This window comes from Pipistrellus hanaki (assembly GCF_964339955.1).
Source record: "Pipistrellus hanaki genome assembly, contig: scaffold_23, whole genome shotgun sequence".
Classification (NCBI taxonomy): domain Eukaryota; kingdom Metazoa; phylum Chordata; class Mammalia; order Chiroptera; family Vespertilionidae; genus Pipistrellus; species Pipistrellus hanaki.
The window spans coordinates 4,041,772-4,056,364 of NW_028182304.1; positions in this window are offsets into that span (position 1 = coordinate 4,041,772).

Here is a 14,593-nt window from a genome sequence, read left to right on the forward strand (position 1 = left end):
GAACATTGTCTCTCAACTGTGTTATAGAATGTAGTTCAACATTTCAGTGAAGTGTAAGGCTTTCCAAAGCTGCCGAACGTGTTCCTTTCTCTATTTCAATGGTATTCTGATTTGTATAACACACATTTCCCACTCTAGAGTCATTTAAGTAAAGAATATAGGATTCATACAGTGTTTCATGTGATCTTAACTCTTATTAAGGATTTCCCTTATCTTAGCTACCTTTTCTACACTAAGAACTGACTTGGAGAATCTCTTTCAGCTGTTCTAAACGAATTCTCATCTGTTTACAGTCATTTTCTCTGAATTATCCATGTTTTCATGTAGTTTCCTATATTCTGCCTTCTGGTCCAAGTATAAGCTTTGCCCACTTTATCAAACAACTTCCTACACACTGTTATGAACTGAGGCAGCTTGGGAACATTGTCTCTCAACTGTGTTATAGAGTGTAGTACTACATTTCAGTGAAGTGTAAGGCTTTCCAAAGCTGCGGAACGTGTTTCTTTCTCTATTTCAATGGTATTCTGACTTGTATAACACACATTTACCACTCTAGAGTCCTTTAAGTAAAGAATATAGGATTCATACAGTGTTTCATGTGGTCTTAACTCGAATTAAGGATTTCCCTTATCTTAGCTACCTTTTCTACACTAAGAACTGACTTGGAGAATCTCTTTCAGCTGTTCTAAACGAGTTCTCATCTGTTTACAGTCATTTTCTCTGAATTATCCATGTTTTCATGTAGTTTCCTATATTCTGCCTTCTGGTCCAAGTATAAGCTTTGCCCACTTTATCAAACAACTTCCTACACACTGTTATGAACTGAGGCAGCTTGGGAACATTGTCTCTCAACTGTGTTATAGAGTGTAGTTCAACATTTCAGTGAAGTGTAAGGCTTTCCAAAGCTGCAGAACGTGTTTCTTTCTATATTTCAATGGTATTCTGACTTGTATAACACACATTTACCACTCTAGTCTCCTTTAAGTAAAGAATATAGGAATCATACAGTGTATCGTGTGATCTTAACTCGAATTAAGGATTTCCCTTATCTTAGCTACATTTTCTACACTAAGAACTGACTTGGAGTATCGCTTTCAGCTGTTCTAAACGAGTTCTCATCTGTTTACAGTCATTTTCTCTGAATTATCCATGTTTTCATGTAGTTTGCCATATTCTTCCAACTGGTCCAAGTATAAGCTTTGCCCACTTTATCAAACAACTTCCTACACACTGTTATGAACTGAGGCAGCTGGGGAACATTGTCTCTCAACTGTGTTATAGAGTGTAGTTCAACATTTCAGTGAAGTGTAAGGCTTTCCAAAGCTGCCGAACGTGTTCCTTTCTCTATTTCAATGGTATTCTGACTTGTATAACACACATTTCCCACTCTAGAGTCCTTTAGGGAAAGAATATAGGATTCATACAGTGTTTCATGTGATCTTAACTCGAATTAAGGATTTCCCTTATCTTAGCTACCTTTTCTACACTAAGAACTGACTTGGAGAATCTCTTTCAGCTGTTCTAAACGAGTTCTCATCTGTTTACAGTCATTTTCTCTGAATTATCTATGTTTTCATGTAGTTTCCTATATTCTGCCTTCTGGTCCAAGTATAAGCTTTGCCCACTTTATCAAACAACTTCCTACACACTGTTATGAACTGAGGCAGCTGGGGAACATTGTCTCTCAACTGTGTTATAGAGTGTAGTTCAACATTTCAGTGAAGTGTAAGGCTTTCCAAAGCTGCCGAACGTGTTCCTTTCTCTATTTCAATGGTATTCTGACTTGTATAACACACATTTCCCACTCTAGAGTCCTTTAGGGAAAGAATATAGGATTCATACAGTGTTTCATGTGATCTTAACTCGAATTAAGGATTTCCCTTATCTTAGCTACCTTTTCTACACTAAGAACTGACTTGGAGAATCTCTTTCAGCTGTTCTAAATGAGTTCTCATCTGTTTACAGTCATTTTCTCTGAATTATCCATGTTTTCATGTAGTTTCCTATATTCTGCCTTCTGGTCCAAGTATAAGCTTTGCCCACTTTATCAAACAACTTCCTACACACTGTTATGAACTGAGGCAGCTTGGGAACATTGTCTCTCAACTGTGTTATAGAGTGTAGTTCAACATTTCAGTGAAGTGTAAGGCTTTCCAAAGCTGCAGAACGTGTTTCTTTCTCTATTTCAATGGTATTCTGACTTGTATAACACACATTTACCACTCTAGAGTCCTTTAAGTAAAGAATATAGGATTCATACAGTGTTTCATGTGATCTTAACTCGAATTTAGAATTTCCCATCTCTGAGCTACCTTTTCTATACTAAGAACTGACTTGGACAATCTATTTCAGCTCTTCTAAACGAGTTCTCATCTGTTTACAGTCATTTTCTCTGAATTATCCATATTTTTATGTAGTTTCCTATATTCTGCCTTTTTGTCCAAGTATAACCTTTGCCCACTTCATCAAACAACTTCCTACACACTGTTATGAACTGAGGCAGCTTGGGAACATTGTCTCTCAACTGTGTTATAGAGTGTAGTTCAACATTTCAGTGAAGTGTAAGGCTTTCCAAAGCTGCCGAACGTGTTCCTTTCTCTATTTCAATGGTATTCTGATTTGTATAACACACATTTCCCACTCTAGAGTCATTTAAGTAAAGAATATAGGATTCATACAGTGTTTCATGTGATCTTAACTCTTATTAAGGATTTCCCTTATCTTAGCTACCTTTTCTACACTAAGAACTGACTTGGAGAATCTCTTTCAGCTGTTCTAAACGAATTCTCATCTGTTTACAGTCATTTTCTCTGAATTATCCATGTTTTCATGTAGTTTCCTATATTCTGCCTTCTGGTCCAAGTATAAGCTTTGCCCACTTTATCAAACAACTTCCTACACACTGTTATGAACTGAGGCAGCTTGGGAACATTGTCTCTCAACTGTGTTATAGAGTGTAGTACTACATTTCAGTGAAGTGTAAGGCTTTCCAAAGCTGCGGAACGTGTTTCTTTCTCTATTTCAATGGTATTCTGACTTGTATAACACACATTTACCACTCTAGAGTCCTTTAAGTAAAGAATATAGGATTCATACAGTGTTTCATGTGGTCTTAACTCGAATTAAGGATTTCCCTTATCTTAGCTACCTTTTCTACACTAAGAACTGACTTGGAGAATCTCTTTCAGCTGTTCTAAACGAGTTCTCATCTGTTTACAGTCATTTTCTCTGAATTATCCATGTTTTCATGTAGTTTCCTATATTCTGCCTTCTGGTCCAAGTATAAGCTTTGCCCACTTTATCAAACAACTTCCTACACACTGTTATGAACTGAGGCAGCTTGGGAACATTGTCTCTCAACTGTGTTATAGAGTGTAGTTCAACATTTCAGTGAAGTGTAAGGCTTTCCAAAGCTGCAGAACGTGTTTCTTTCTATATTTCAATGGTATTCTGACTTGTATAACACACATTTACCACTCTAGTCTCCTTTAAGTAAAGAATATAGGAATCATACAGTGTATCGTGTGATCTTAACTCGAATTAAGGATTTCCCTTATCTTAGCTACATTTTCTACACTAAGAACTGACTTGGAGTATCGCTTTCAGCTGTTCTAAACGAGTTCTCATCTGTTTACAGTCATTTTCTCTGAATTATCCATGTTTTCATGTAGTTTGCCATATTCTTCCAACTGGTCCAAGTATAAGCTTTGCCCACTTTATCAAACAACTTCCTACACACTGTTATGAACTGAGGCAGCTGGGGAACATTGTCTCTCAACTGTGTTATAGAGTGTAGTTCAACATTTCAGTGAAGTGTAAGGCTTTCCAAAGCTGCCGAACGTGTTCCTTTCTCTATTTCAATGGTATTCTGACTTGTATAACACACATTTCCCACTCTAGAGTCCTTTAGGGAAAGAATATAGGATTCATACAGTGTTTCATGTGATCTTAACTCGAATTAAGGATTTCCCTTATCTTAGCTACCTTTTCTACACTAAGAACTGACTTGGAGAATCTCTTTCAGCTGTTCTAAACGAGTTCTCATCTGTTTACAGTCATTTTCTCTGAATTATCTATGTTTTCATGTAGTTTCCTATATTCTGCCTTCTGTTGCAAGTATAAGCTTTGCCCACTTTATCAAACAACTTCCTACACACTGTTATGAACTGAGGCAGCTGGGGAACATTGTCTCTCAACTGTGTTATAGAGTGTAGTTCAACATTTCAGTGAAGTGTAAGGCTTTCCAAAGCTGCCGAACGTGTTCCTTTCTCTATTTCAATGGTATTCTGACTTGTATAACACACATTTCCCACTCTAGAGTCCTTTAGGGAAAGAATATAGGATTCATACAGTGTTTCATGTGGTCTTAACTCGAATTAAGGATTTCCCTTATCTTAGCTACCTTTTCTACACTAAGAACTGACTTGGAGAATCTCTTTCAGCTGTTCTAAATGAGTTCTGATCTGTTTACAGTCATTTTCTCTGAATTATCCATGTTTTCATGTAGTTTCCTATATTCTGCCTTCTGGTCCAAGTATAAGCTTTGCCCACTTTATCAAACAACTTCCTACACACTGTTATGAACTGAGGCTGCTTGGGAACATTGTCTCTCAACTGTGTTATAGAGTGTAGTACTACATTTCAGTGAAGTGTAAGGCTTTCCAAAGCTGCCGAACGAGTTTCTTTCTCTATTTCAATGGTATTCTGACTTGTATAACACACATATACCACTCTAGAGTCCTCTAAGTAAAGAATATAGGATTCATACAGTGTTTCATGTGATCTTAACTCGAATTAAGGATTTCCCTTATCTTATCTACCTTTTCTACACTAAGAACTGACTTGGAGAATCTCTTTCAGCTGTTCTAAACGAGTTCTCATCTGTTTACAGTCATTTTCTCTGAATTATCCATGTTTTCATGTAGTTTCCTATATTCTGCCTTCTGGTCCAAGTATAAGCTTTGCCCACTTTATCAAACAACATACTACACACTGTTATGAACTGAGGCAGCTTGGGAACATTGTCTCTCAACTGTGTTATAGAGTGTAGTTCAACATTTCAGTGAAGTGTAAGGCTTTCCAAAGCTGCCGAACGTGTTCCTTTCTCTATTTCAATGGTATTCTGACTTGTATAACACACATTTCCCACTCTAGAGTCCTTTAGGGAAAGAATTTAGGATTCATACAGTGTTTCATGTGATCTTAACTCGAATTAAGGATTTCCCTTATCTTAGCTACCTTTTCTACACTAAGAACTGACTTGGAGAATCTCTTTCAGCTGTTCTAAATGAGTTCTCATCTGTTTACAGTCATTTTCTCTGAATTATCCATGTTTTCATGTAGTTTCCTATATTCTGCCTTCTGGTCCAAGTATAAGCTTTGCCCACTTTATCAAACAACTTCCTACACACTGTTATGAACTGAGGCAGCTTGGGAACATTGTCTCTCAACTGTGTTATAGAGTGTAGTTCAACATTTCAGTGAAGTGTAAGGCTTTCCAAAGCTGCAGAACGTGTTTCTTTCTATATTTCAATGGTATTCTGACTTGTATAACACACATTTACCACTCTAGTCTCCTTTAAGTAAAGAATATAGGAATCATACAGTGTTTCATGTGATCTTAACTCGAATTAAGGATTTCCCTTATCTTAGCTACCTTTTCTACACTAAGAACTGACTTGGAGAATCTCTTTCAGCTGTTCTAAACGAGTTCTCATCTGTTTACAGTCATTTTCTCTGAATTATCCATGTTTTCATGTAGTTTCCTATATTCTGCCTTCTGGTCCAAGTATAAGCTTTGCCCACTTTATCAAACAACTTCCTACACACTGTTATGAACTGAGGCAGCTTGGGAACATTGTCTCTCAACTGTGTTATAGAGTGTAGTTCAACATTTCAGTGAAGTGTAAGGCTTTCCAAAGCTGCAGAACGTGTTTCTTTCTATATTTCAATGGTATTCTGACTTGTATAACACACATTTACCACTCTAGTCTCCTTTAAGTAAAGAATATAGGAATCATACAGTGTATCGTGTGATCTTAACTCGAATTAAGGATTTCCCTTATCTTAGCTACATTTTCTACACTAAGAACTGACTTGGAGTATCGCTTTCAGCTGTTCTAAACGAGTTCTCATCTGTTTACAGTCATTTTCTCTGAATTATCCATGTTTTCATGTAGTTTGCCATATTCTTCCAACTGGTCCAAGTATAAGCTTTGCCCACTTTATCAAACAACTTCCTACACACTGTTATGAACTGAGGCAGCTGGGGAACATTGTCTCTCAACTGTGTTATAGAGTGTAGTTCAACATTTCAGTGAAGTGTAAGGCTTTCCAAAGCTGCCGAACGTGTTCCTTTCTCTATTTCAATGGTATTCTGACTTGTATAACACACATTTCCCACTCTAGAGTCCTTTAGGGAAAGAATATAGGATTCATACAGTGTTTCATGTGATCTTAACTCGAATTAAGGATTTCCCTTATCTTAGCTACCTTTTCTACACTAAGAACTGACTTGGAGAATCTCTTTCAGCTGTTCTAAACGAGTTCTCATCTGTTTACAGTCATTTTCTCTGAATTATCTATGTTTTCATGTAGTTTCCTATATTCTGCCTTCTGTTGCAAGTATAAGCTTTGCCCACTTTATCAAACAACTTCCTACACACTGTTATGAACTGAGGCAGCTGGGGAACATTGTCTCTCAACTGTGTTATAGAGTGTAGTTCAACATTTCAGTGAAGTGTAAGGCTTTCCAAAGCTGCCGAACGTGTTCCTTTCTCTATTTCAATGGTATTCTGACTTGTATAACACACATTTACCACTCTAGAGTCCTTTAGGGAAAGAAAATAGGATTCATACAGTGTTTCATGTGGTCTTAACTCGAATTAAGGATTTCCCTTATCTTAGCTACCTTTTCTACACTAAGAACTGACTTGGAGAATCTCTTTCAGCTGTTCTAAATGAGTTCTGATCTGTTTACAGTCATTTTCTCTGAATTATCCATGTTTTCATGTAGTTTCCTATATTCTGCCTTCTGGTCCAAGTATAAGCTTTGCCCACTTTATCAAACAACTTCCTACACACTGTTATGAACTGAGGCTGCTTGGGAACATTGTCTCTCAACTGTGTTATAGAGTGTAGTACTACATTTCAGTGAAGTGTAAGGCTTTCCAAAGCTGCCGAACGAGTTTCTTTCTCTATTTCAATGGTATTCTGACTTGTATAACACACATATACCACTCTAGAGTCCTCTAAGTAAAGAATATAGGATTCATACAGTGTTTCATGTGATCTTAACTCGAATTAAGGATTTCCCTTATCTTATCTACCTTTTCTACACTAAGAACTGACTTGGAGAATCTCTTTCAGCTGTTCTAAACGAGTTCTCATCTGTTTACAGTCATTTTCTCTGAATTATCCATGTTTTCATGTAGTTTCCTATATTCTGCCTTCTGGTCCAAGTATAAGCTTTGCCCACTTTATCAAACAACATACTACACACTGTTATGAACTGAGGCAGCTTGGGAACATTGTCTCTCAACTGTGTTATAGAGTGTAGTTCAACATTTCAGTGAAGTGTAAGGCTTTCCAAAGCTGCCGAACGTGTTCCTTTCTCTATTTCAATGGTATTCTGACTTGTATAACACACATTTCCCACTCTAGAGTCATTTAGGGAAAGAATTTAGGATTCATACAGTGTTTCATGTGATCTTAACTCGAATTAAGGATTTCCCTTATCTTAGCTACCTTTTCTACACTAAGAACTGACTTGGAGAATCTCTTTCAGCTGTTCTAAATGAGTTCTCATCTGTTTACAGTCATTTTCTCTGAATTATCCATGTTTTCATGTAGTTTCCTATATTCTGCCTTCTGGTCCAAGTATAAGCTTTGCCCACTTTATCAAACAACTTCCTACACACTGTTATGAACTGAGGCAGCTTGGGAACATTGTCTCTCAACTGTGTTATAGAGTGTAGTTCAACATTTCAGTGAAGTGTAAGGCTTTCCAAAGCTGCAGAACGTGTTTCTTTCTATATTTCAATGGTATTCTGACTTGTATAACACACATTTACCACTCTAGTCTCCTTTAAGTAAAGAATATAGGAATCATACAGTGTTTCATGTGATCTTAACTCGAATTAAGGATTTCCCTTATCTTAGCTACCTTTTCTACACTAAGAACTGACTTGGAGTATCGCTTTCAGCTGTTCTAAACGAGTTCTCATCTGTTTACAGTCATTTTCTCTGAATTATCCATGTTTTCATGTAGTTTCCTATATTCTGCCTTCTGGTCCAAGTATAAGCTTTGCCCACTTTATCAAACAACTTCCTACACACTGTTATGAACTGAGGCAGCTTGGGAACATTGTCTCTCAACTGTGTTATAGAGTGTAGTTCAACATTTCAGTGAAGTGTAAGGCTTTCCAAAGCTGCAGAACGTGTTTCTTTCTATATTTCAATGGTATTCTGACTTGTATAACACACATTTACCACTCTAGTCTCCTTTAAGTAAAGAATATAGGAATCATACAGTGTATCGTGTGATCTTAACTCGAATTAAGGATTTCCCTTATCTTAGCTACCTTTTCTACACTAAGAACTGACTTGGAGTATCGCTTTCAGCTGTTCTAAACGAGTTCTCATCTGTTTACAGTCATTTTCTCTGAATTATCCATGTTTTCATGTAGTTTGCCATATTCTTCCAACTGGTCCAAGTATAAGCTTTGCCCACTTTATCAAACAACTTCCTACACACTGTTATGAACTGAGGCAGCTTGGGAACATTGTCTCTCAACTGTGTTATAGAGTGTAGTTCAACATTTCAGTGAAGTGTAAGGCTTTCCAAAGCTGCCGAACGTGTTCCTTTCTCTATTTCAATGGTATTCTGACTTGTATAACACACATTTCCCACTCTAGAGTCCTTTAGGGAAAGAATATAGGATTCATACAGTGTTTCATGTGATCTGAACTCGAATTAAGGATTTCCCTTATCTTAGCTACCTTTTCTACACTAAGAACTGACTTGGAGAATCTCTTTCAGCTGTTCTAAACGAGTTCTCATCTGTTTACAGTCATTTTCTCTGAATTATCTATGTTTTCATGTAGTTTCCTATATTCTGCCTTCTGGTGCAAGTATAAGCTTTGCCCACTTTATCAAACAACTTCCTACACACTGTTATGAACTGAGGCAGCTGGGGAACATTGTCTCTCAACTGTGTTATAGAGTGTAGTTCAACATTTCAGTGAAGTGTAAGGCTTTCCAAAGCTGCCGAACGTGTTCCTTTCTCTATTTCAATGGTATTCTGACTTGTATAACACACATTTCCCACTCTAGAGTCCTTTAGGGAAAGAATATAGGATTCATACAGTGTTTCATGTGGTCTTAACTCGAATTAAGGATTTCCCTTATCTTAGCTACCTTTTCTACACTAAGAACTGACTTGGAGAATCTCTTTCAGCTGTTCTAAATGAGTTCTGATCTGTTTACAGTCATTTTCTCTGAATTATCCATGTTTTCATGTAGTTTCCTATATTCTGCCTTCTGGTCCAAGTATAAGCTTTGCCCACTTTATCAAACAACTTCCTACACACTGTTATGAACTGAGGCTGCTTGGGAACATTGTCTCTCAACTGTGTTATAGAGTGTAGTACTACATTTCAGTGAAGTGTAAGGCTTTCCAAAGCTGCCGAACGAGTTTCTTTCTCTATTTCAATGGTATTCTGACTTGTATAACACACATTTACCACTCTAGAGTCCTCTAAGTAAAGAATATAGGAATCATACAGTGTTTCATGTGATCTTAACTCGAATTAAGGATTTCCCTTATCTTAGCTACCTTTTCTACACTAAGAACTGACTTGGAGTATTGCTTTCAGCTGTTCTAAACGAGTTCTCATCTGTTTACAGTCATTTTCTCTGAATTATCCATGTTTTCATGTAGTTTCCTATATTCTGCCTTCTGGTCCAAGTATAAGCTTTGCCCACTTTATCAAACAACTTCCTACACACTGTTATGAACTGAGGCAGCTTGGGAACATTGTCTCTCAACTGTGTTATAGAGTGTAGTTCAACATTTCAGTGAAGTGTAAGGCTTTCCAAAGCTGCTGAACGTGTTCCTTCTCTATTTCAATGGTATTCTGACTTGTATAACACACATTTCCCACTCTAGAGTCCTTTAGGGAAAGAATATAGGATTCATACAGTGTTTCATGTGATCTTAACTCGAATTAAGGATTTCCCTTATCTTAGCTACCTTTTCTACACTAAGAACTGACTTCAGAATCTCTTTCAGCTGTTCTAAACGAGTTCTCATCTGTTTACAGTCATTTTCTCTGAATTATCCATGTTTTCATGTAGTTTCCTATATTCTACCTTCTGGTCCAAGTATAAGCTTTGCCCACTTTATCAAACAACTTCCTACACACTGTTATGAACTGAGGCAGCTTGGGAACATTGTCTCTCAACTGTGTTATAGAGTGTAGTTCAACATTTCAGTGAAGTGTAAGGCTTTCCAAAGCTGCCGAACGTGTTCCTTTCTCTATTTCAATGGTATTCTGACTTGTATAACACACATTTACCACTCTAGAGTCCTTTAGGCAAAGAATATAGGATTCATACAGTGTTTCATGTGATCTTAACTCGAATTAAGGATTTCCCTTATCTTAGCTACCTTTTCTACACTAAGAACTGACTTGGAGAATCTCTTTCAGCTGTTCTAAACGAGTTCTCATCTGTTTACAGTCATTTTCTCTGAATTATCCATGTTTTCATGTAGTTTCCTATATTCTGCCTTCTGGTCCAAGTATAAGCTTTGCCCACTTTATCAAACAACTTCCTACACACTGTCATGAACTGAGGCAGCTTGGGAACATTGTCTCTCAACTGTGTTATACAGTGTAGTACTACATTTCAGTGAAGTGTAAGGCTTTCCAAAGCTGCCGAACGTGTTCCTTTCTCTATTTCAATGGTATTCTGACTTGTATAACACACATTTCCCACTCTAGAGTCCTTTAGGGAAAGAATATAGGATTCATACAGTGTTTCATGTGATCTTAACTCGAATTAAGGATTTCCCTTATCTTAGCTACCTTTTCTACACTAAGAACTGACTTGGAGAATCTCTTTCAGCTGTTCTAAATGAGTTCTCATCTGTTTGCAGTCATTTTCTCTGAATTATCCATGTTTTCATGTAGTTTCCTATATTCTGCCTTCTGGTCCAAGTATAAGCTTTGCCCACTTTATCAAACAACTTCCTACACACTGTTATGAACTGAGGCAGCTGGGGAACATAGTCTCTCAACTGTGTTATAGAGTGTAGTTCAAGATTTCAGTGAAGTGTAAGGCTTTCCAAAGCTGCCGAACGTGTTCCTTTCTCTATTTCAATGGTATTCTGACTTGTATAACACACATTTCCCACTCTAGAGTCCTTTAGTGAAAGAATATAGGATTCATACAGTGTTTCATGTGATCTTAACTCGAATTAAGGATTTCCCTTATCTTAGCTACCTTTTCTACACTAAGAACTGACTTGGAGAATCTCTTTCAGCTGTTCTAAATGAGTTCTCATCTGTTTACAGTCATTTTCTCTGAATTATCCATGTTTTCATGTAGTTTCCTATATTCTGCCTTCTGGTCCAAGTATAAGCTTTGCCCACTTTATCAAACAACTTCCTACACACTGTTATGAACTGAGGCAGCTTGGGAACATTGTCTCTCAACTGTGTTATAGAGTGTAGTTCAACATTTCAGTGAAGTGTAAGGCTTTCCAAAGCTGCAGAACGTGTTTCTTTCTCTATTTCAATGGTATTCTGACTTGTATAACACACATTTACCACTCTAGAGTCCTTTAAGTAAAGAATATAGGATTCATACAGTGTTTCATGTGATCTTAACTCGAATTAAGGATTTCCCTTATCTTAGCTACCTTTTCTACACTAAGAACTGACTTCAGAATCTCTTTCAGCTGTTCTAAACGAGTTCTCATCTGTTTACAGTCATTTTCTCTGAATTATCCATGTTTTCATGTAGTTTCCTATATTCTGCCTTCTGGTCCAAGTATAAGCTTTGCCCACTTTATCAAACAACTTCCTACACACTGTTATGAACTGAGGCAGCTGGGGAACATTGTCTCTCAACTGTGTTATAGAGTGTAGTTCAACATTTCAGTGAAGTGTAAGGCTTTCCAAAGCTGCCGAACGTGTTCCTTTCTCTATTTCAATGGTATTCTGACTTGTATAACACACATTTACCACTCTAGAGTCCTTTAGGGAAAGAATATAGGATTCATACAGTGTTTCATGTGGTCTTAACTCGAATTAAGGATTTCCCTTATCTTAGCTACCTTTTCTACACTAAGAACTGACTTGGAGAATCTCTTTCAGCTGTTCTAAATGAGTTCTGATCTGTTTACAGTCATTTTCTCTGAATTATCCATGTTTTCATGTAGTTTCCTATATTCTGCCTTCTGGTCCAAGTATAAGCTTTGCCCACTTTATCAAACAACTTCCTACACACTGTTATGAACTGAGGCTGCTTGGGAACATTGTCTCTCAACTGTGTTATAGAGTGTAGTACTACATTTCAGTGAAGTGTAAGGCTTTCCAAAGCTGCCGAACGAGTTTCTTTCTCTATTTCAATGGTATTCTGACTTGTATAACACACATATACCACTCTAGAGTCCTCTAAGTAAAGAATATAGGATTCATACAGTGTTTCATGTGATCTTAACTCGAATTAAGGATTTCCCTTATCTTATCTACCTTTTCTACACTAAGAACTGACTTGGAGAATCTCTTTCAGCTGTTCTAAACGAGTTCTCATCTGTTTACAGTCATTTTCTCTGAATTATCCATGTTTTCATGTAGTTTCCTATATTCTGCCTTCTGGTCCAAGTATAAGCTTTGCCCACTTTATCAAACAACATACTACACACTGTTATGAACTGAGGCAGCTTGGGAACATTGTCTCTCAACTGTGTTATAGAGTGTAGTTCAACATTTCAGTGAAGTGTAAGGCTTTCCAAAGCTGCCGAACGTGTTCCTTTCTCTATTTCAATGGTATTCTGACTTGTATAACACACATTTCCCACTCTAGAGTCCTTTAGGGAAAGAATTTAGGATTCATACAGTGTTTCATGTGATCTTAACTCGAATTAAGGATTTCCCTTATCTTAGCTACCTTTTCTACACTAAGAACTGACTTGGAGAATCTCTTTCAGCTGTTCTAAATGAGTTCTCATCTGTTTACAGTCATTTTCTCTGAATTATCCATGTTTTCATGTAGTTTCCTATATTCTGCCTTCTGGTCCAAGTATAAGCTTTGCCCACTTTATCAAACAACTTCCTACACACTGTTATGAACTGAGGCAGCTTGGGAACATTGTCTCTCAACTGTGTTATAGAGTGTAGTTCAACATTTCAGTGAAGTGTAAGGCTTTCCAAAGCTGCAGAACGTGTTTCTTTCTATATTTCAATGGTATTCTGACTTGTATAACACACATTTACCACTCTAGTCTCCTTTAAGTAAAGAATATAGGAATCATACAGTGTTTCATGTGATCTTAACTCGAATTAAGGATTTCCCTTATCTTAGCTACCTTTTCTACACTAAGAACTGACTTGGAGTATCGCTTTCAGCTGTTCTAAACGAGTTCTCATCTGTTTACAGTCATTTTCTCTGAATTATCCATGTTTTCATGTAGTTTCCTATATTCTGCCTTCTGGTCCAAGTATAAGCTTTGCCCACTTTATCAAACAACTTCCTACACACTGTTATGAACTGAGGCAGCTTGGGAACATTGTCTCTCAACTGTGTTATAGAGTGTAGTTCAACATTTCAGTGAAGTGTAAGGCTTTCCAAAGCTGCAGAACGTGTTTCTTTCTATATTTCAATGGTATTCTGACTTGTATAACACACATTTACCACTCTAGTCTCCTTTAAGTAAAGAATATAGGAATCATACAGTGTATCGTGTGATCTTAACTCGAATTAAGGATTTCCCTTATCTTAGCTACCTTTTCTACACTAAGAACTGACTTGGAGTATCGCTTTCAGCTGTTCTAAACGAGTTCTCATCTGTTTACAGTCATTTTCTCTGAATTATCCATGTTTTCATGTAGTTTGCCATATTCTTCCAACTGGTCCAAGTATAAGCTTTGCCCACTTTATCAAACAACTTCCTACACACTGTTATGAACTGAGGCAGCTTGGGAACATTGTCTCTCAACTGTGTTATAGAGTGTAGTTCAACATTTCAGTGAAGTGTAAGGCTTTCCAAAGCTGCCGAACGTGTTCCTTTCTCTATTTCAATGGTATTCTGACTTGTATAACACACATTTCCCACTCTAGAGTCCTTTAGGGAAAGAATATAGGATTCATACAGTGTTTCATGTGATCTGAACTCGAATTAAGGATTTCCCTTATCTTAGCTACCTTTTCTACACTAAGAACTGACTTGGAGAATCTCTTTCAGCTGTTCTAAACGAGTTCTCATCTGTTTACAGTCATTTTCTCTGAATTATCTATGTTTTCATGTAGTTTCCTATATTCTGCCTTCTGGTGCAAGTATAAGCTTTGCCCACTTTATCAAACAAC